The 21,935-nt window shown below is 44.4% G+C and overlaps 1 protein-coding gene across 1 annotated transcript in view; it reads right to left on the bottom strand.

The window, feature by feature from the left end:
- TAFA4 (TAFA chemokine like family member 4) overlaps positions 1-21,728 on the bottom strand; it is a 66,669-nt gene extending 44,941 nt beyond the window's left edge. The window contains exon 1 of the mRNA XM_030283199.4: positions 21,463-21,728. The gene's annotated coding sequence lies outside the window, so the exon portion shown is untranslated. The remainder of the gene's footprint in view (positions 1-21,462) is intronic.
- Between the last annotated feature and the right edge of the window lie 207 nt (positions 21,729-21,935).

The raw sequence follows: 21,935 nt of genomic DNA, 5'->3' as shown, positions 1-21,935 counted from the left end.
CCACTCTTTTCATTTCCCTCCTCCTTTGCTCAATTAGAAATTTGCTTTTAAGAAACACAAAAGTACAGCACCACACTGGAGGGCAGAGCACGTCTGGGGTCATAAAAGCACAGAGTCAGACACTTTTCAATAGCTCAGGAGAGGAAAGCCCCTGGCTCAACACGCTCACAGAATCACAGAACCTTCCAATCACAGCTTGGAAGGGACCTTAAAGCTCATCTTGTTCCAAACCATGGGCAAGGACACCTTCCACTGGACCAAGCTGCTCAAAGCCCCATCCAACCTGGCCTTAACAGCTCCTTTTTGTTCAGAATGCCACGAGAAAATAGAGTAATTGCTGGAATTAAAGAGGGGCCAGGCCAGCAATCTATAATTAATCACATTTTACTCTCTGCTTTCCAAGGTGGAGTTCCAGGGTGAGCCAAAATCAGCATTTCTATCAAATCAGCAGTGGCTATCAAAACAAAATGCAGGCAAAGAGTTGTCTTAAGAAAAAGCACTACCATCCTGCATTAATCCTTTCTTCCATAAATATACATAAAATAAAAAATAAAAATAAAACAACAGTGTGCCTCAAAAGACCTATTAAGAAGAAGCAAACAACCAGGATTTTCAATACAGCATTGACTGACTGAAATGGTTATGTGGTACATTTTTACCCATTTCATAATAGGACAGGTAGATAAATACATTCTTACAGTGCTCTTGTAGAAATCAATACTGCAATACACTAACTTGGGTTTTAGTGCTTATCTGTTCCATAATTTTTATTAGAGAGGAAAATAAAACCCTGTGCAGATACATCTGCAGGTAAATACAAATATCAGTGTAACCTGTTGTGTAAACACATGTTGAACACTGGTAAAAGGCAAAGGCAGTATTGATTAGTCCAACTCATTCTAATTAAGTGGATGCAGCGAAAGTGACAGATGATACGTCCACCTGCATATCTCCAGGCTTTCTGATGCCTTCCAGGCAGTGATATTTCTTTTAAAAATAGAGTTGTATTAGGGGAGATTAAGGCAAACTCCTGAAACCAGCTTCAGCTGGTTTATGTCAATAGAGGAGACAGATCAGAACAGAAACAAGAGGCTCACCCGGTTAATAACTGTAAAAGGAATTCCAGGCTTTTCGTAGCAAAAGCATGCTTTGTGTGTGTTTTGTGGGTTTAGCTGCTGGCCCCTGTCTTGTCTCAGGGTGACACATTACTCTGGGAAACAGAGCTGCCTGTTTGTTTTTATACAAGGAGCTCTGGCCAGCGAGCAGCTGAACCCAGCTCCATCTGCAGCAAGGATACAGAAAAGGGGGAATGGGAGAGGGGAAGGGCCCCATTCTCAGTATTTATGCATGGACTGGCCACGAGCAACTCCTGCTTTGCACAGAGTTCTCCCCAGAGGCTACAGTACTTCCCTGGCTCAGTATTTAGGGCAAATGAAGTTTGTGGGTTCTGGGATCTGGAGGGAATTGCAATGGTCAGGTCTGCTGTGCCTTGGTCCCATCACAATCTGTGTCTTTGTGCCTCTCTGTGCCCCTGCACTTGAGTAAAATGGGTATAAACAGCATTTCCCTGTGCCAGGGAAGAACTTCAAGAACAGAAACAATAAAGGTCTAAAGTTATTTGAAAACTGTATAGGCACTGTATAATTCCTTTGACAGATGGAATAAGATAACATTTTAAATTAGGTACATTTCCTACCAATATTTACATGTTGTAAAATGCTTTTTATGGCTACTTTCTGCAAAGAATAAATTACTAAACCATTTTGTGCTATCTTTTATAATAAGCTATTAAATAATTTAGAAAACCTCCTTTCATTAAATATTTAAAAGGCCTTAATTTCTCCATTCTGAATAATTCCTCACTTAAAATACAACTGTGCATCTCTTAAAGTCTCCTCTTCTGTAAAGCAAGGGGTGAGAAGGAAAGAAATTTGGGGGCCATGGGGATTTGGCAGCCTGACTTTAACCCCAGTGTCAGCCTGGCCAAACTCTTATCTCATACAGAATAAAGGACAAAGGGAAAACAGAGCAATAGCTGACATTTCTTAGAAGAGGGGGAAAGATCTGGTCACTATGTGTATTTGAAAACTGCTGCTGTTTGAGGAGAGCCAGAGACAAAAGAGAAACCTAAAGCAAACACCTACACACTGGCTGACCAACTCATTTTGGGGCTAAATCACTACACACAGGGTAAGTATTCAGTGACAGTACTTGGAGGGAGCATATAAAAAAGAGAAAGAGCAACTTTTTACCCAGGCAGGTACTGTCAGGACAAGGAGGAACGGTTTTTAATGAAAAGAGAGATTTCTATTAGATGTTATATAAAAGTTTTTCCTGTGAGGGTGGAGAGACCCTGGAAAGGTTGCCCAGGGAGGCTGTGGCTGCCCCATCCCTGGAAGTGTCCAAGGCCAGGTTGGACGGGACTTGGAGTAACCTGGGATAGTGGAAGGTGTCCCTGACCATGACAGGGGGTGGAATGGGATGGGCTTTAAGGCCACTTCCAACCCAAACCATCCATGATTGTGTGCTGATGCTGCCCCATGGCCTGGCGCAGTTCCAGGGCAGTTCCAGGTGAGTGATGTCCCTGCCGGGGTGCAGGGGCCACAGGTGACTGTCCCTGCCAGGACACAGGTGGCTGATAGCCCTGTAGGGGTGCAGGTGATGTCCCTGTCACGATACAGGTAGTGATGTCCCTGTCAGGACACAAATTACTGTCCCTGTCGAGATGCAGGTCACTGATGTCTTGCATCTTGACAGGGGTTGGTGATGAACTGCATCTTGTTGGGGTGCAGGTCACTGTCTCTGTCGGGACACAGATCACTGTCCCTGTCATGATACAGGTGGTGATGTTCTGTTGGATCACAGGTCAATGCTGTCCCTGTCACGACACAGGTCGCTGCTGTCCCTATCGACACACAGGTCACTGTCCCTGTCACGACACAGGTCACTGCTGTCCCTATCACGACACAGGTCACTGTCCCTGTCGTGGTCCCGGGGCCGCTCCCGGCGCTTCCCGAGGATCCATCGGGCCGGTGCTGCCCCCTGGCGGCCGCGCGCCTCTCTCCGTGCGGCTCCTGCCCATTCCCAAATCCTGGCAGCGCTCGGGAATCTCCTCCAGCCCCTCTCCCTGCACCCCCAGCCCCGCTCCCTGTGCACCCCCAGCCCCTCTCCCTGTGCACCCCCAGCCCCTCTCCCGGCACCCCCAGCCCCTCTCCCTGCACCCCCAGCCCCGCTCCCGGCAGTAAATCCACCTCAGCCGAGTTATTCCAAAAGTTAATTAACCTCACCTTAAGCACTGCACTTTCCAGCTTGTACCTCCCATTGTTTTCCCAGCTGGCACATCCCATGGGTATGTGTCAGCCTTCAGAGGCCTCGACTCTGCCAATCCTTACTCACAGCAAGTAAGGGTTACACCAGGTAGGAAGACACTGGGCAAACAGAGAGGATTTAAAGTTACCCATGTAGTACAGTCACAGAATCACAGAATCACAGAATCACAAAACTTTCTGGGTTGGAAGGGACCTTAAAGCCCGTCCTATTCCACCCCCTGCCATGGCCAGGGACACCTTCCACTATCCCAGGTTGCTCCAAGCCCTGTCCAACCTGGTCTTGAACACTTCCAGGGATGGGGCAACCACAGCTTCCCTGGGCACCCTGTGCCAGGGCCTCATCACCCTCACAGTAAAGGATTTTTTTCACATTATCCAATCTAAACCTACTCTCTGTTAATTTGAATTCATTCCCCACCATACTGTCACTTCATGAACTTGAAAAAAGTCCCTCTCCACCTTTCCTGTAGGCTCCCTTCAGGTACTGGAAGGTAGCAGAAGACTAAGCTCACAGTGCAAGAAAATAAAACTTCTGTTGGACCGATTCCCTCTTCCCTTTACTCCCAGAGTTGACATCAGCTCCTCTGCTTCCCTACAGGAATCTCTGAGGGATGTAAGTTTGGCCACATCGAGCTCCCCACAGCAAAGTGAAGTGAGAATTCGCTTTGAACCTCACAAAAATCATCCAAGCAGGTATCCAAAAAACCACAGGGTCACTGCAGCAGTGCCCAGCACTCTCAGACCCCAGCAGACTCCCTACATAGTTCATGGGCAATTTTTGAACTGTTTTTTTATGCCATTACATCCCATTTACAGAGACATCAGTCTCTGCTGGCAGCAGCTCAGTCTGTCACCCCTAGTCAGGCCTTTCCACAGAGATATTTCAAAATCTCACTTAACAGGAACTGGGGGTTGTGGGGAGGAAAAGAAAACAATGCCAAGGAGAGCTAGAGGAAATAAACCCCACATCCTCCTAAAGAGGGAGAGCTGAGCTGCTGTTATATCCACGTAACAGGAGGCATCGACCACACCAGCAGCCAGACCGCGCACACACACAGACATCCTCTGTGCCATGGCTTTGGAGGGACCAAGTCTGTCTTCAGCAGCACTTGGACTTCTCCAGGGTAAATCTGTCCTCACCACCTCCTTTAAACATGAGAACAAACCTTTCATCTGCTGTGGGCATGTAAAGATGATGCCCTGGGAGTATGTCCTGCAAAGCAAGCCTAAATCACCTGAATTTTCTAGCCCAGACACCACAGGTTTCATTAGTTAATAGTGCCAGAGTCACAGCAGTAACTTGGGTGGATCATCTGTTGGAAAGGTTTTTCAGCTGGACTCATTTTAAGTGACAGTCTGTGGCTTCCAAATTTGAGCCAGCAGAGCTCAGGTCACACAGAAGTAGAAAGAGTAGTGCACAGGATCAGGAAATAAATTCAAGCAAAGGACTGGGGGCAAGAAGCAGAGGGCTGACTGCCAGAAAACCCAAAGTCCAGGCAGAGTAAGGAAGAGTTTAAAATCAAAGCTGTTGCTTCCTCTGCTCTCTCAACACAGAGTTCTCACCTTTGCTCCAGGAAGTCCAGCAAAACCAAGAGGACTGCTCAAGGAGCAAAGTGCAGACTGCCAAGTGGAGGCAGAATTTTTCTCCATACATCATTATTTATTATTCATCACCACCCCACTAAGGACCATTCTGCCAAACTCCAGAAAAGGGAGGTATCACCATCAAGGTTTCATTTTAAAGGTTGCACAGACTTGCCAATGTGGACAGCCAACACAGGAGGTCTCATTACAGCACAGAATTTCAACTCTTTCAATTACCCTTATCAGAAAGAATTTTTCCTTGTGATTATCCAGGTTCTTTCAGTTCCTCACTGCAGCTCAAAATCTTCTCCACCCCCCTTTGCAAGCCCTGCTTAAGAGGTGTGCAGGCTTCAGGCACTTTGTTCAAGGGAGAGCAGAAATTACTCCAACCCTGTTCAAAGAGGACACAGAGCAGAGACAGTGCCCTGCTCCACTCACAGCTGCCCTCCCAGAAGCAGAGCAGTTCCCATCTAAAGCAGGCTGCACACCAAAAAAAATGTGAAGAGAAATATCTTTGAAGGAAATCTCTCCAGCAGAATGTTTCAGACACAGCAAAACCACATTTTCTCCTACTGTAAACTTTGCCTGCCAGGTAGCAAAGCATTAAAGTTGTTACACAGGGTATCTTGAGACCTAAAACACTGTTTTCTATACCCTGAGCTTATGGAGGAATTTAATTTCTCCCATGGAAGGCAAAGATAACTGACCTGCTGAAGAGCAGGTCACTCACCTTCCTTTCCTCTCACCAGGGACCCAGGTGAGCTGGTGGTTGTTTTGGTCACTCAGAGGAGGGAGGAATGGATGGAAGGGATGGAGGAGATAAACTCGTGTCCATTTTAGGGCCCTCATGCAAACAAATTTGGTTCTTTCTGGTTCTTCTGCATTAGAATATTTTATTGTCTTGTTATTCCCAAAAACACCTCACTCACAGCATGTCCACTCACGCCTCCCTAAGCTGTGTCAGGCCCTGTCCATTTCTGTGTCACCAGTGTAGCCTGTCACTGCTCTTGTTTCAGCTCCCAAAATGCTCCAAGAGGAAAGCACAGAACAGCCACCTTTGCTTTTAGAACACAAGCATGTTTTATGAGCTCTGGCTGAACACTGGCTGATGAAGAATCCCCACTGTCTGGGTATATGGGATAATTGTTTCACTTGGGACTCATTAGCTAATTATTTAAAGATTCTAAGGAAAAGCATTTCATAAATACAGCACTAAATTTCCAGAAGTGTAATTACAGGCTGAACACACATTTTTTAGCACCTGTGTTATCCACTACACAAGCCAAGAGCAAAGTACCTTGTGCTGTGCTGTCCCTGCTCTGGCAGGCGTGGGGCAGGACAGGATAACTACCAGGAAATTGAAGGGGAGCATTTTTGGTATTCTCATTTTGGTAACAAAAACAACACAGTCATCTTAGGGTGGTTTAAAATTCTGCCCCTAACATACAGAATCTCAATAATGAAGCATAAAACTTGCACAGGTGAGGGAAGCACAGGCCAGGCAGCTATAACCCAGATTCTTGATCTGGATCAGCTTCTTACTCAGTGTTAGAACACATTTTTTGCTTATCAATAACTTCCTCAAGTTACTCTGGAAAAACTTTGCTCTACTGAGCAGGAGAATTCCAGACACACCAGTTTGGGAATTGTTACTCAGAAATAAAAAGTGCCACATCACAGGCTGACAAAAATGAGGCAATTGTGTGGCATGGAGACTTGGACTTGGGTCAATAAACAGTTGCATTTAAAGGAGGACCCAGTCTTGTTCAGTCTGGATTCTCATTAACTGAGCAAAAGCATAATTAGAACCTACCTCAGAGTTGTATTTGCTTTTCTATGGTTTTGTAACTCACGCTGCATGGGAGCCCTGCCCATCACACCCATGCACCCACACTGTGCATGGGTTCTACATCCCTCCAGCAGCTGCTGCCTTCCTGCTGGCAACCAGAAAAAATGCAAATCCCAATATGAGTGCATAAAGCAACACTCCCAGCTATTTTATTTCCAGACACACCAGGAACTGCATTGCCTTATGCAAGAAAATTTCAGAAGACCCATAAATTTTGCTCCTCCCTTCCAGAAGGAATTTCCTCCATCCTTTCCTCTTCCTGCCCAGTGCTTTATGCCTCCTTCCCTGTGAATCTCAGCCCTCTGGGCTTCTTGCTTTCATAGCCTCTCTCCCTGCCTCCTCTGGGAAGTTCTGCTTGGCACCAGCCCATGTGTGAATCCCCAAAAAAAGGGCTGGGAGGCAGGGGAAGAGACCCCCCTGAGGTACCTATTGATGAAAAAGGTCTCCCATGGCAGGTTAATCATCTGCTGGATGCTGTTTTCATCCCTTCACAGGCTCAAGGAAGCCACACAGAGCTCTGGGTACTGCTGCAGTGGAAAAGGAACAATCCACTAAAATTCCCAGACACCTTCCTGTGGCTGCACTACCAGGAGAGGAGAGCAGCAGCCACAAAAAGCTGAAACTTGCTCTTCAGAAACAGTGAAAATGTGAACATGGTGTTTCCTTCTCAAGTACCTGGATTGTCAGAGAGTTCTCCTGGCTCAGCTGAGGGAACGTGTTACCCTGCACGAGGCTCAGCCAGTGCCTCTGCTGCAGGATGACCCCAGCCAGGCTCTGAATGAGCAACACCCTGTCCTCTTCATGCTGAGGCTGAAACTTTCTTCTCCATATGGAGTTTCTCTCTCTCTTTTTTTTCTTTTTTTTTTTTTTAATAATAATCCTTTTCACAAATCTCAGAGAAGCCTGAACTTCAGACTTTCAGTTCCCAATCTGCCTACAATGGATTTTTCTTTTCTTCATTCTTGGAAAAGCCTCTTCATGATCATGTAACCATGTGCATGACAGGAAAGGCAAGGGGGAGGGTAAGTGGTATAATTTTGATTATGCTTTGAAATGCTCAGGGTTAGAAATGAAGTATGAGATTCCCCTTGCTTCCCCTGCCTCTCTTGAAGGCAATTATGATTGCCTTAAAGATGTGAGATCTATTGAAAGTAACAAATCGTTGATTGTTTATTTTCAGGGTAGACAACAATCAGCTTTTAATCAGCTTCTCATCACTGCTAGAGAGCTATTACCTCTCTTAAAAATAATTAGAAAACAGAAAAGAAAAATCTTCTCCAATTATTATCATCCAGGAAACTGAGATTTTATGGGGGAAAAAAAACACACCTCAGGATTCACAGAAAAAAAAAAAAGTTAACATAGTGGCACATTAAATTCCCTTTTAGGAATGAGATATTGTTTGCCAGAAGTTGGATTGTGCTTCCTGAGTTTGTATGAGGTTATGGATATTGGCACCTGAATAAGAAGTAGTATTTTCAGTCACCTTGGGCAGACACTCAGATATTTCTGCTGAACATTTTTGTTTAAGGAAATGGATTGCATGAGTCTTCCATTTCTCTGATTTCTGACTGTTCACAGAACCCCAGCTTTCAGATTCCCACAGCACACATTTTTTCCATTTTTGAGCAAATAGTCTGTGAATTTCTGTCCTGGGGGAAAGAGTACTCAAACTTAACTACAATAAAGAGAGCAACCTCCACATTTCAATTATATTGGAATTAACAACAAGTATGAAACATCTCAGATATCACTTTTTGTGATTTCAGATGGGCAACTGAGTAGCCATTTCAGCTCATGTACAACATTCCAGAAGCTTTCCCTACCAAAAATGCCATTAAAATATCCCCTCAATGTGCCTCATTTACTACTACCACATAGAGTTTTAACAGCAGACTGCTTGTAACTCAAATGTATCTCAAATAAAATCAACCATAAGCACTTTGCAGGGTCCTGAGACAGCTGCTGCTCTCCTGGCCAGCAGGTATTTGCCTTTCAGGTGATGGCCAGGCAATTCTGGGTGTTCCTGGGGGGCAGGTACACAACAAGGAGCCTTTAGTAAGAGGGACAGACAGGTTTTGTCATGTCACATTGCAGGGAACCTGCCCTCCAAAACTGTAGTGAACTGCAAATCCCTTATGGGCTCTAAGGGAGAGCTCTCTAAAGAGTGTGTGAGTGCTCAGCTAATTAAGTTCTCCCTCACCAGGACCCCAGGGGCTGTGTCTTTTTATTTTACTTTCTCTGTTGCCCATTGGAGATGAATTGTGATTAGTTTAAAAAGGGATTCTTCTTGTCCATTGATCAGTTTTGTACCCACTTGACCTACTAGTGTCTCTTTAAAGATTGATGAACTGGAACACAAAAGTGGAGCTCTCTCAGTTTAACTGTTCCCACCTGAGTTTCCTGCCCTGTGAGATAGGTTTTTAAAGAGGCCCATGGAGAGTTTGCATCATTGGTTCAAATTCCAGGGTTATTGCACACAGAACTTCCATGGCCTGGCTACAGGCAAGGCAGCAAAGACAGTCACAGGACTGGTTCACATTAAAAACTGCTCAAAAAATGTGCTACATGCCAGGACCAGAGCAGGAATTTAAGTCTTCTGCTTCAGTACTGGTCATTAATTAGATAAGAAACAGCAACACTAATTTAAAGAAAAATATGGAAAAAAATTACTTACTGGATTTATATTTTCCCCTCACCAACTGAAACCCCTCCTTGCAAATGACAATTTTTTTTGGCTAAGATTAGGAAGAGAGGCTGCAGGCAGCCAAACCTTCACTGAGCAGAGGGTACCACCACATCCAAAAAGGAAGATATATATTTTTAATTTAGATATGTGCCTTACACTAAGCAAACACCACATGTTTTCACATAATTGTGTACTGCCAATTTAGTCTAATATATAATTTTCAAACTATGGATGAAGTCCTGTCCACCTCTATCCTCCCTTAAAATTGAAAGACAACGGCAAAACTCACTTTTCTTCTTACAGAAATTGTTTGGTGAGCCAAACCCAAAGCACATTTTCCAAAGAGTGCAACCACCCTTATTTTACCTTCCTGGTCCTTTTTCTTTTTCTAAGCTGATGGCTTTGGGCAAATAGAATAGTTTCTTGGGTGTTCATTTGTTCAGCTTCATTCAGATTGTATGATTTTGAGGAATACTTGTGAGTATAAAGTGTCTTGTAGTAGCCGTGTGTCAGAAAGACAGAAGAACCCACTTGGAACACAGATATTGCTGCATAAACCAGAATAAATAGCCAGTGGAGAGTATGGTTTATCATTTTAAATTATTTTCACTCTCCAGCCAAAGACAGTTGGTTTCTTAAGCCATGATTTTATCCTTTCTAATTTGACTTCTCAATTGTACCAGAATTCTTAATTATTTCGCTGCTTGCAATAGCACCATCCAATTTATCACCTGACAAAAGCAGCATAGCATAAATAATCTATTGACTTTTTAACCTGAAGGTCTCAGCATTTAGTCTTCAAGAACATGAAAAATTTCTAATTCAATAATGGAAAGTTCCTGTGACGGTCACCCTAAGTGGAAAGTGTTGCTTTCTGAAGTTCCCTGTTCTCTCAGGAGAAGTCAGCAGAGTTTTCTGAAGCTCAAGCCCAGCTTAAGCTCCATTCCAACAGCCTGTGGAGGTTATCTGGGATCCCCTGGAGATCTCACCTACCAGAAACCCCTGGCCACTCATGTCCTGAGGTGCATGTCCCAAAACACAGAGCCACAGCCAGGTCCTGGCTGTGTGTTGAGCAGTGTTGAGCAAAAACCATGAATGAAAGGGAAAATCCAGAGGTTGCTCCCCTGGCACATAGGACCAGGAATAGTCTGTGCTGTGAGTGGGTAAATTTAAAAAAAATAATAATTATTATGACTTTTACATTTTTTAATATTATTAGGATTTTTAAATTATCTCTAAGAAAGATCTGCCTTGTAATAAGAATACAGACAATTCCTTTTCCTTGTCTCATATTTACATCTTTGATTCTGAAAGTCTTGTTCTGGACAAGAAACACTGACTCCCATCTATTACTCCTAACGGAGCAAGACCCACTGTGTTTGTTACTCATCCCAGAGACACAAATATTATGCTTAACCAAGAGCTGCAGTAAGATTAAATTAATAAAACAAGGTAAAACAAAGTAAAGCCTGAAGCACCAGAGCATGCCCAGCACTTTGCAGTTTGGGAGGGCATTGCTGGGTAGAGCAGAAAGAGCAAAATTTGCTGCCCAAATTGCACTTTATGTCAAACCATCCTGTGGGAGCTCTACAGAGACATCCTGCTCAAATCATGTCCTGTCTGCCAAGCAATGCTTTACCCAGAGATCCCACAAAGCCTCCCCAGCCCCTTCCACTACAGGTCTGGCCCACCTGCAAGCTGCCCCTTTTTTCTCAGCTCCCAGCTGAGTCTCTTCACACAGGACAGCCCTGAGTTAGCAGAAGGCAAAATCTGCAGATCTTTGTGCAGCATCTCTGTCCTGCCCTAGAACCCAGCAGAGATGTCTAAAAAAGACAGGAATAACTGAACTCCAACCTGCAGAAAGGCAGTGACCCAAGGGCCTGAGGCAGAAGCTCAGCCATGCTTGTCAAATGATGCATTTGTAGCTGCACTGAGATTTGAGAGTCAAGCTTGAAAGCCAGCAGGACTCATGAGTCCCTTAGAATGGAAGCATGAGGACTGTGAAAGCTTTAATCCAAGTGCAGAGCCATACACAGCATTACTCCACCAGAGAATCACTGGTGGGACTGGTGTGGGTGCCTGCTCCATTAATAGGAGACTGGAAAAAGCCCTGAGTGTGAGACACAGAGGAGCCCTTCCAGCACCAGGATGTTTGTCTCCTCCTTTAATAACAGCAGCTACCACATCTTAATGGAGCAGCTCCTCCTCTGCCCTGTGCACCCTGACGATGCCTCCTCGATATTAAAAGCAGCGTTGGATGAGAGACGGAGGCCCCGAGCCGTCCCTTTTCTCATCATGTATAATTTGTAAAGCTAGTCAAAAAATAGCAAGCAATTTAGCCTGGGATTTGGCCAGCTGGGATATTCATAGCACATGTGATCAAACAGCAGAATTTGCCAGTCACAGGGAAAACAATCAGGCTCCGTAACCCGAATTCACCGCCGAGGACAGAGGCTGTAAACATCACTATTGATCAGGGCAGAGCTATTTCCATCAGGCTGCACTGCTCTGGACATGAAACATCTGCAGAGTCAACACCTACACAGCTGAAGTTAGAGCAGATAGCTCCAAAAATGTAACGTTCTGAGACATGAGCGATTTCCAAAAGAATTAGCGGCAGAGAACACTACGAAATTACACTGAAAACTGGAGAAAAAGATATCATAAATGGATTTTATGTAAAACTCTGGGTTATGGTACAGCTTATTGACATATACAACAAATTAAAACAGCTAATTCATCTTGCTACCTTTCACTGATAATTTTTTAATTAAGTTACTTATCTTTATCTACATATTTAAGAATGTAGGTCTTTCATTATTCATCTCTTAAAGAAAATCAATGTTGTCCTGATTTGCTACAGCTCAAACAAGGGAGCAGTATTATCTCTGCTAGGACTGACTAATAGAAAAAAAAAATTCATTAACTTTATTAGGAAGCCCTAAGAAAATGCTATTGAGCACATTTTCATACTCCTAAAAGTCTGAATTATGAACCAAAAGCTTAATAGTGTTCAGTATGACTAAAGGAGGCATCATGATTTTTTTTTAATGCTTATAAATTAAAAAGGAAAAGGTACAAAATTATTGAAACAGTCTAACAAAACCTTTTAGAAAGCTCAGCCGTAGTTCTGGATTGTATTATAAAAACCACTAGCAAAAAAAAGCTTTATATTCTTGGTTTTTATTATTTATCAATTATTATTCTGCATTTTCTTTATTACTCAGACTGGAAGCTCATCTGTAGCACTCGTTAGATGTGAATGTCTAAGTGCCTATCCACTACACAGTTTTGAAATATTTGCACATCAAAACAGACTCCGGTTTTATACTTGGGATTCTAAAGCTTTATAAAAGACACTGAAAAGAGTAAACTTTGAATCTCAATTTCTGGAGGAAACAGACCTTTTCTAGTCATCTAGAGTGTCCTTTTCTTTTCAAGGTGACCTTAAGTTTCAGATTTGTGAAATGGTTTTCTCTTGTGCTCAATGCTACTGTGTAACAAGTTTTAAAAATGACTATTTATCTTCTTTAATATATTAGTCGTATACATAGCAGGAGAAGCCTCTGTGGGAATTTTTGCTATCAGGTTTGCTCAAGCCTAAGTCAATGCTGATTTACAAAACATAACTTACCCTTAGTAACAAACAATCATGGATATATTTATTGGAATAACATCTTCCCTTTCTCCTCCAGCAGCGAGTTTCGTTCATCAGTTCCAGTGCTGCAGATTGGGGGATATTTACAGTGACCAAGGCAATTTCAAAGTAATGCTTTTATGTTGCCCATCTTATTACAATTTTACAAGCCTGAATCACTGGCATTTGGCAAAACAAATAGATGCATCTGAAAAATGTTAATGACATGCAAATTATCTGGGCAGGTGTAAGTTATATTTATGTCAGAGAAGTGAGAATTGGTGCATTGCTCAGAAACTGCCCATTGCAGAAGTTATATTTAATGAAGTTTAAATTTTTTTAGATTTTGCCTTGCTAATCATGACCTCGGCTGCCTGCACCATGTAATGACAATAATGAATAAACATGCTGTGCTTATGAAGAACTAGAACCTAACAAGCTGATCAATTGTTAATTCTATAAAGTGACTAAAACGTGTCTCTACTATCAATAAGTAAATCAGCTTCTATTTGCAGTACTAATGCACCTTGTACACATCCTCCAGCTATCCTGCCCTTCTCTGTAATAATGTAATTATCAGTTTGGTCATATTTAAGTACAACCTGAATGGGATTTGAAGTTATTTTTGTCTTGAGGGTGGAAAAATAGGAGGAAAAACTGTTTGGGTATTTAAAGAGACACAATACATTTATTTGGAGGATGCAGATTTTCCACTTGCCCTCCAATTAGTTATAGAAAATTATTCATTTGAAAGCCAATTATTTTACAGCATTATTCTTAACTCATACAGGCTATTATCAAACAGATATTCTAGAGAAGAAGGCCTTTTTATTATTAAAGCCCTTTTGCTCTAAGCCTCTGTAACAAAGACTTTAAACAAAAGACAACAGTGCTCATTAACTATAACAGAAGATGTTTCTTCTGTTGGGGGGAAAAAAAGCATTTAAAATAAGACTAATTTGGCTTTATTCAGGCTTTATTTTTCCCCTTACATGAGGAAAGCACAGAAGGTAGATCAGATCTTTAGCCATAATACAATTATGTATATTCCAAATATGCTAATTGCAAAGAGCTGACTGTCTCCACTACATTCCCAAACAAGATTTAACAGCAATAGTTCACCCATTGCTGAAGAACATGTTCAAGAAAAAGGATGTTTAACCCATGCAAAACCCAGGAGTTTTGCTGGAATTATCTGATTTCCTTCTCATTACTAGAGCTGTCTGCAAAGACATTGGGAGGGAGCAGCTCCCTGTTCATCCACCCAAAACCACCACCCACCTCAGTCTGGGGTGCAACCAGTGAGGAAACCTCACCTGGAGCATCTCACAGGTGAATGATACACACTGGAGGGTGAATAATTGTATTTAAACTGGCTGCACTAATTGTATTAAACTGGCTGCCCCTTTTTCAGAGTTATAAACAGTAATTATTCTTAATGTTTACAGATTCTGTAACTATTCTTCTGTCCTTAAACTGAAATACATGTCACAAAAATACATTAGAAACATTGCAAGGAGGAAATGTTCTGGAGGGAACTGCTCTTAAGAGTGTGGATAAGCTCACTATACCAATTAATTTCTAACACTTAACCAAGTGTCATTTCTCAGGTGGAAGGTTACACTCATTCTACCAGAAGTTGTCCCACTTGGTGTAGAATTTGGTGTAGAAAAGGAAGAACAGTCCCTTTTACCTGCCACTCTCTTAAATTTATACAATCAGCAGATTTTTTAAAAGATATTTGATCTAACAAAGTTTTGTTGTTTCAGTTCAGTCCCTGAACAGAAACAGATCTATTAGTAAACAAAAACAGAATTAATAATTTCAACAGCACACCAAAAATACTGGGACAGTTCAATACTAAAACAATTATTTTGCTTTTTCCTCCTTCAGCCCCAGTTAAGCCCATACACCACATGACTGGCAGGTATTTCCACAGTTAAACTTATTCCAGTAGTACTTTGCAGTTAAATAACCCAATTTCAATTACTCTGTGATGTGCTTCCAAACAATGGAGATTAAGTCAGAGGTTCAGAGGCACTATTTAAATGGGTAATGTAACAGGAACACACAGACATGACAATCTCTCTGTATTCCACTAAATAACTATTCCTTTTTGAGACTCAGTGGCCTGGTTTATGTGCAGGTCCTTTTGTTGCTGTAGGTCTGTGTTTGGGGGAATTTTCGTAGCACTTGGCTTCTCACCATGGAGCTGAGCTGGCAGTGCTCAGCACAAGCAGTGCCACAGCCAGCACCAGGCAGCCAGGACCAGGTCTGACACCTGCCTGGATCCAAGCTGAGCCAATTCCTGTTGAATCCCAGTTTTCCTCGGGGAGGAAGCAATGCCCCAGAGCAAGGCAGCCACAACACTTCTGTCATTAAGACTACAAAGATTTCCTTCATGCTCTCCTACTTTTTTCTGAGAATAAAGCAAATTGGTATCCTGAGTACAGCCCTGGTGGTACTCTTCCTCCTCCTTCCTCCTCTTTCCTGTTATCTTCTCCTCTTTTCTGTTATTTATCCTCTGGCCAGTGCCAGGATCTGTGACAAACACAAATCCTGGCACTGGCCAGAGGAGAAGATAACAGCAAAGAGGAAGAGATGATCTCTCTTCCTCCCTAGTTACCCTGCCTGCTGAGCATTTGCCAGAAAATGGGAAGGAAACCAGCAAGGAAAATGGGCTCCTGAATGCCCAGTGAAGAGACCATCATCAGCAACCAGAGCTTCTCTAGTTTCTTTTCAGAATTGTCCTAGAATCATGGAATGGTACGGGCTGAAAAGGATCTTAGAGTTCCAATACCCATCCCAGCATGAGCAGGGACACTTTCCACTATCCCAGGGTGCTCCAAGCCCCATCCAGCCTGGTCTTGGACACTTCCAGGGATGGGGCAGCCACAGCTTGTCTGGGCACCCTGTGCCAGGGCTTCACCACCCTTACTGTGAAGAATTTCTTCTCAATATTCAAACTAAACCTGTTCTCTCTCATTTTAAAGCCATGTCCCCTTTCCCTGTCACTACAAGCCCTAAATTACAGGAACAGAGTTCCAAAGACTAATTTAAGCAGGTCATATTCACCTCCTTACTTCTGTCATAGAACCATACTTCCATTAAAGAAATCAACCACACCGTTTAATAGTTTAAACATAACCAGAAGTTTCATTTAGGAATCCAAGCTAAGTTAATTTTGCCAGGAAATTGTAATATGGATTCATTACATTAAATTCTGAAAGGTGGCATTTCTCTTCCTGTCTCCAACATTATTAGCATCTTACAGTGGCTTGAATTAAAAAAGAAACATTTATTTTATCACCCTGATATCAGCCTGCTGCAATATAACATTTTTGAAACAGGGAAATATCACAGCTAGGCATCATAAATCCAACACTGCAACAAGATAAATCCTCCCCATTAATGTAAACCACTGTACTTCCCAATATATCTGCATCTGCAACACGCTTGTGTTTGCTGATCAGACTATCATAAACACACATAACTCTCAGTGAACAATGGAAGCAGCAGGAAAATCCGAGGGTAACTGCTCTCCAGACTAAAGCAGCCCCAGCCTGGCCCTTCAAACAGATTCACTCATGCAGGGGTGCTCCTGCTTGTGCTCAACAGCATAAAATACCATCGTCCTCCCCCCCGGAATCCACAGAACACAGCAAAGGACATCGAGGTACTCTCACTCCTCAATTACACGTGCACAGAATGGATGCTGGAAGCTTTATTAACTTACGTAATATATAAATCCCAGAGATGCACAAAGGAGAGGTTGGCTACCCTGTCAATTAAGAATTTCTGGATTTCTCACTGAATACTTAAGGTGACAGGGAATTGACACGGCAAAAAAAAAGAAGCTCACTTAATTTTGTTAAAAAGAAAAATCACGTAGTGCTTCCTACAACAACTCAATTTCCACCTTTTCCCCTTTACACTGAGATCAACATTCTGAAACTTGTACCAAATGGGAATTTGGCACACAGTTTAGGAAATGCAAACACATGAATTAATAACCTGAATTATGCAAATATGAACCTGAAATTTGCAATTTGTTTTAAAAAGCTGAAAGAACTCCTCTTAATTGGTTTATCCATGTCTAGGCATTACTCAAATGATTCTGGTTTAGCAGTTAGCAGCCTCTTGCAGGCTCAGAAAAACAGCCTACAAACGCTTTAAGAGCTAAAGCACTGAGTTCTGCTCTCTCCTCTATAAGGAAGAGGTTTGTTGCTTCCAGAACCAGAATGTCCAAGCTGATTCCATGTTCTCAGCTCAAAGGGATGTAGCACATGACTGAGTCATGCTTGGCAAGAGGCTGGAGAACAAAAAGGGGCGAGAGCTCTGCACTGAGGGTTGGGGAGTAAATTCTTTAACCATCCTGTAACACCAAGGGTGGGATTGCTGCCTCTCAATGTGTTTACCTTGTTATACCTCACGGCACATCTAGCACAAGGGAGAACACCTGTACTGGTGCTGTGCAGAGGGAAATATCCTTCTAGGAGAAAGACCTGACCCCACCAGGGGTTTTATTCACAGGTGTTCCCTGTGAAGTGTAACTGAAATTGAAACAGCACAAAAAGGGGAATAAAAACAACGGGTCACCTTTGGAGTCACGGAGATACCCGGTGCTACTTTCCCTCATTTGAGCTTTCCTCTGGCACAGTTGTACCAAGTCGGAGAAAATCAGCTTTTCAGCTCACAGCCTTTCCAAAAGAACCGCTGGAAAATAGAAAGTACAGCGAAAGGGGTGAAATCTGCAGTCCTTTGTTCCTCCTTACCAGCCTTTTCAGAACAGCAAAGAGGCTCCGGTGGCAGAGTGTGCGGGATCCCGTCCTGGGGATGCTCCGGCCCCGCGGAGCTCCTGACCCCGGCTGGCAGCGCTCTGATCTCCGCTTCAAAGAACCGCCTGCCCGATGCTTATCACATTTTCAAAGGGGAAAAGAGATGCTGAAAGAGTCCTACTAGACCTTGAGAAAAGGAGTCCCAGGGCCATAAACTCTGAGTCAGACATAAGGAAAATCCAATACCTCGGATGAAAAGTATTTGTATAGGATAGATTTTTATTCTGGGTGTGCTTCCAAAATCCAGGATAAAACATTATGCTCAAGATTTTCCTCCAGAGACTGGAATGAGGCCTAGGACTCAAAGGTATCTTGCTGTTCCATATTCATATTGATATTTTTATTCTTTTAAAAGAATAAAAGATTGGTCTTAAAGAGTTATAAAATATTGGTAGCCCAAAGAAAACAATTCTTTGCACTCACAAATTCAACTTTAGCTCTAGATTTAGATCTCATTTTTTCAACGGCCTGCCAAGGTAGGTGGAATTACAAAACCACAATAATTTCAAGATGTCATAAGAAACTTTATTTTACACAAGGCCAAGAACTAATTCCTTTCCATTAAGTATTCTATTATTTACTTCTCCATGTACAATTTTTTCCTAACTGGAGTAGTACTGGCCAAATTCTGCCCTTTTCACTCTCAGCCCAGTCCTTCATTGGGAAGCTTTCCCTGTGAGAGAACAGCAGGTGCTGGCCTTCAATTAATAAAAGATTGGCATGGGGAGATCAGGGGCTGCTCCCAAGTACCACCAACCAGTTTCCAAGTCAGATCCAATCCAGAGCCATCACATCTGGAAGGCAGCACCAGCTAACACCCACACCTGAGCTGTGAGACCGGGAGAACTGGTGGATTCTTAGCAATTTATATTAAACTCAGAGAAGTCAAGGTGATTTTTTTATGCAATTTAAATAATATTCCCCAATCACCAGAGCTGGAGCAGCCTTCTAAACAGCTGAAGAAAAGGGTCATGGAATAAGTGGCCGGAACCCTGACAATCTCTGCGCCCTGGAAAGGCAGAGAGCTCTTCAGTGTTGGACTAAAATCTATCACCAAGACTCTTGTTTCCTTTTGCCTGTGTTTTTCTTCGATAATTGGGAGATTTTAGCTATCAGAGTACGTCAAACCTGTACCTTCCACAAGCACTGAAGTCACTCAGAGAAATATATCAAACATCAATATGAAGCTAGAATGGAAAAAGAAAAAAAAGAAGTCTGCTACAGCATCATCTAAACATAAGACACTAAGTAATAGCATTTTTTAAAAATCTATTTCACACAGATGAAAATCATTACAGTTCTCTAGAGACCCTCTCTCTCTCTGCAGCTCCCCATGTCATTTCCTAGCTGGTAAAAATGTGCCACAGGATATCAAAAGACTGTTACGTTCTTCTAATTTTAATATTCCTCTAATCCAATAATGGCTTGTTTACTGCTTTCTAATTTAAAGGTAATTCATTAGATGTATCCTGTCACGTCTTATTGGCAAGGAAGGCATAAGGATCTTACACAGAGCTCTGAGGCATGTCAGTCATATTGCTAATATTCTGTGTGGGTCCCTCAATGCAAAGGGTTATCGATGCAATGGCACTGATAAGGGACTCTGTGTGTGTAGCAACATACAAATCACAACCAAAAATATTAAGAGACTTCAGGGGTGAAGTCTGGACCCAAAAATTTATGGTTTAGCATTGAGAATTCTAGCAAACAGAAATAGAAGTGATTTGAGTGCAAATATTTGCGATAGCCACAAAAGGGTCTTGCACAGCCTGTGGGGAAACCCCTGCCTGACCTGCAGGGAAATTGGATGAGTCTGCAGCAAATGATGAAGGTTAAGGAAACATTAGACAGAAGAGACAGCCTGAACTCCAAAATGAACATTTCAGGAGCCAGACCATGCCGGGCAACATCTGTCATGATTCTCCAAAAGCTACCCCGAGTTTTTGAGTAACCCTAAGGCAAAGGGACAGGAACTGAGGCTGAGGGCTCCAGACCTGCTGGACCTTGGCAGCACCAGGAGCCACTGGCACAGCGGGGCAAACATCTTTCCTGCCTCAGCAGCCATGGCAGCATCCCCCTGGCTGCACGGTGTCCCTCCTCACTCCCACGGAGTCTGTGCCCACCTCCCCGGGAGCTGCTCTTCTCCGAGCCATCAGGCAAAGGAAAGCAATGCACCAGAGGTGAAAGCACTGTGTGCTCAAACACGCTGCCCAGGCAGCTCTCCTGCCACAAGGGTTGGGAACTCTTTGGCTGTTTACTCTGCCAGCCACCAGCCCAGCCACACCAGCTCTCTCTGTGCCAGGGCACTGATATGCCCATTTATTTTCAGTAATCTCTTCCCAAGAAGTGAAACCTTTAACCAACCAGACTAACCACACACGTGTGGCTGCTCAGTGAATTGTTGGCTGTCTCAGAGGAGGACACAAGGCTGAGAAGCACAGTGACACCAGGAAACCTCGCTGTTCGCACAGACTGGGGTTATTCCCCAGGAGCACGGCAGGATCACCAGTTTGGAAGCCAGTTTGGGTCAGGGAGAGTCCAAACCCATCCCCTCATTGGCTGTCGGTGATGTCATGGCCGTGCATTAATCCCCGGTGACTGCAGCTTTAGCACCACACGTATCACCCCATCCCTGCTAAGGACAATGACCACGCGCCTTGGAGGAAATTACTCGAGCAGAGAACAAAGCAACTTGTTGAAACAGGCAAAGTCGCATCTCTTAAGCTTTTCTTTTGTCAGAGTGAAGTTGCTGGGGTCAGGAGATGACACGTGCCTCGCTGAAAGGAGTGAATATTGTTAGAGCTCTGTTTTAAAGAAAGTAAATCCTCCCACTCAAAAATGTGGAAGTGCCAGTGGTGGAAACCAATTGCTCTGGGAAATGAAAGTATCTCAGGAGCTATAAAATCGGTAGCTGAAATTATAAACACTTTTTAAAAGAAAAAGAAGCGGGGAAAAAAGAGTGACATCTAAAGAGCAAGGCTGACCCATTGCTAGACCCTCATCCCTGGAGGAACGGGGGCAGTAAATGAATTTCGCGCACACACCCCAGTGCAGACAGATGGAACTCCAGGACCAATCCTCGGAGTGCTCCGGGCTGACACTCTCGCAGCCGCTCTCCCGAGCCTGCCCAGCCCCAGGCTTCGCTGCAGAAGCTCCGGGGAGCACAAACACCGCCGGCACGGGGGTACCGCTGTGGGCATCCCTCTGCCCCCGGCCGGGCAGCCCCGGGGCCTCGTGGGGAGCAGATAAATCACTGTTAGCCCCCCACTCGCGGTGACTGCGCTCCGAAACACAAGTTACCTCGCAGCTGAAGCGATGCTTCTCTCCCAGCTGCCTCCCCCCGGCGCGCATCGCGCACCCCCGGCCTGGGACGCGCAGCCGGGGGGAACCCCAGCTCCAGCCCGGCCCGCAGCTCCCGGGGGTAACCTCAGCTCCAGCCCGGCCCGCAGCTCCCGGCATCGAGCACCACAGCCGGAGGGATCCCCGGCCGCAGCCCAGCCCGGCCCCGCGGTGTCCCAGCCCCGCTGCCCGCTCACCTGGCCGCGCCTCGGAGGCAGGAGCGGCGTGCGGGGAAGGGGAATCACCCACGGGGGAGCGAGGACAGCGCTCGGCGTTCAGGCTGCCAGGAGGATGCTCCGCACGGACTCCCGCACGCAGCGGCGCAGCGCCCAAAGTGGCTTTGGAACTCTCCTCCCACTCCTCCTCCTCCTCAGAGCCTGGGGAGGAAGCACGGTGTTACGGCTCCGGCGTCTCTCCCATCTCCGCGGAGCATCCTCCCCTGGCTCTCCGCGGTCCCTGACCCCGCCGCGCACCGGGAGCGCAGAGCCAGAGATGCTCGGGCGAGCTGCCCTCTCCTCCCTCCTTCCATCCCTCCTTCCCTCCCTCCTTCCATCCCTCCCTCCTTCCATCCCTCCTTCCCTCCCTCCGCACCGGGCAGCCGGGCTGCCGCCGCCGGGGAAGATCGCGCTGCCTTCCGGAGACAGAGCCTTCGCCCAGCCCGGGTTTTTAA

Source organism: Taeniopygia guttata, chromosome 12, assembly GCF_048771995.1.
Source record: "Taeniopygia guttata chromosome 12, bTaeGut7.mat, whole genome shotgun sequence".
Lineage (NCBI taxonomy): Eukaryota > Metazoa > Chordata > Aves > Passeriformes > Estrildidae > Taeniopygia > Taeniopygia guttata.
This window is presented reverse-complemented; position numbering and strand designations above follow the sequence as displayed.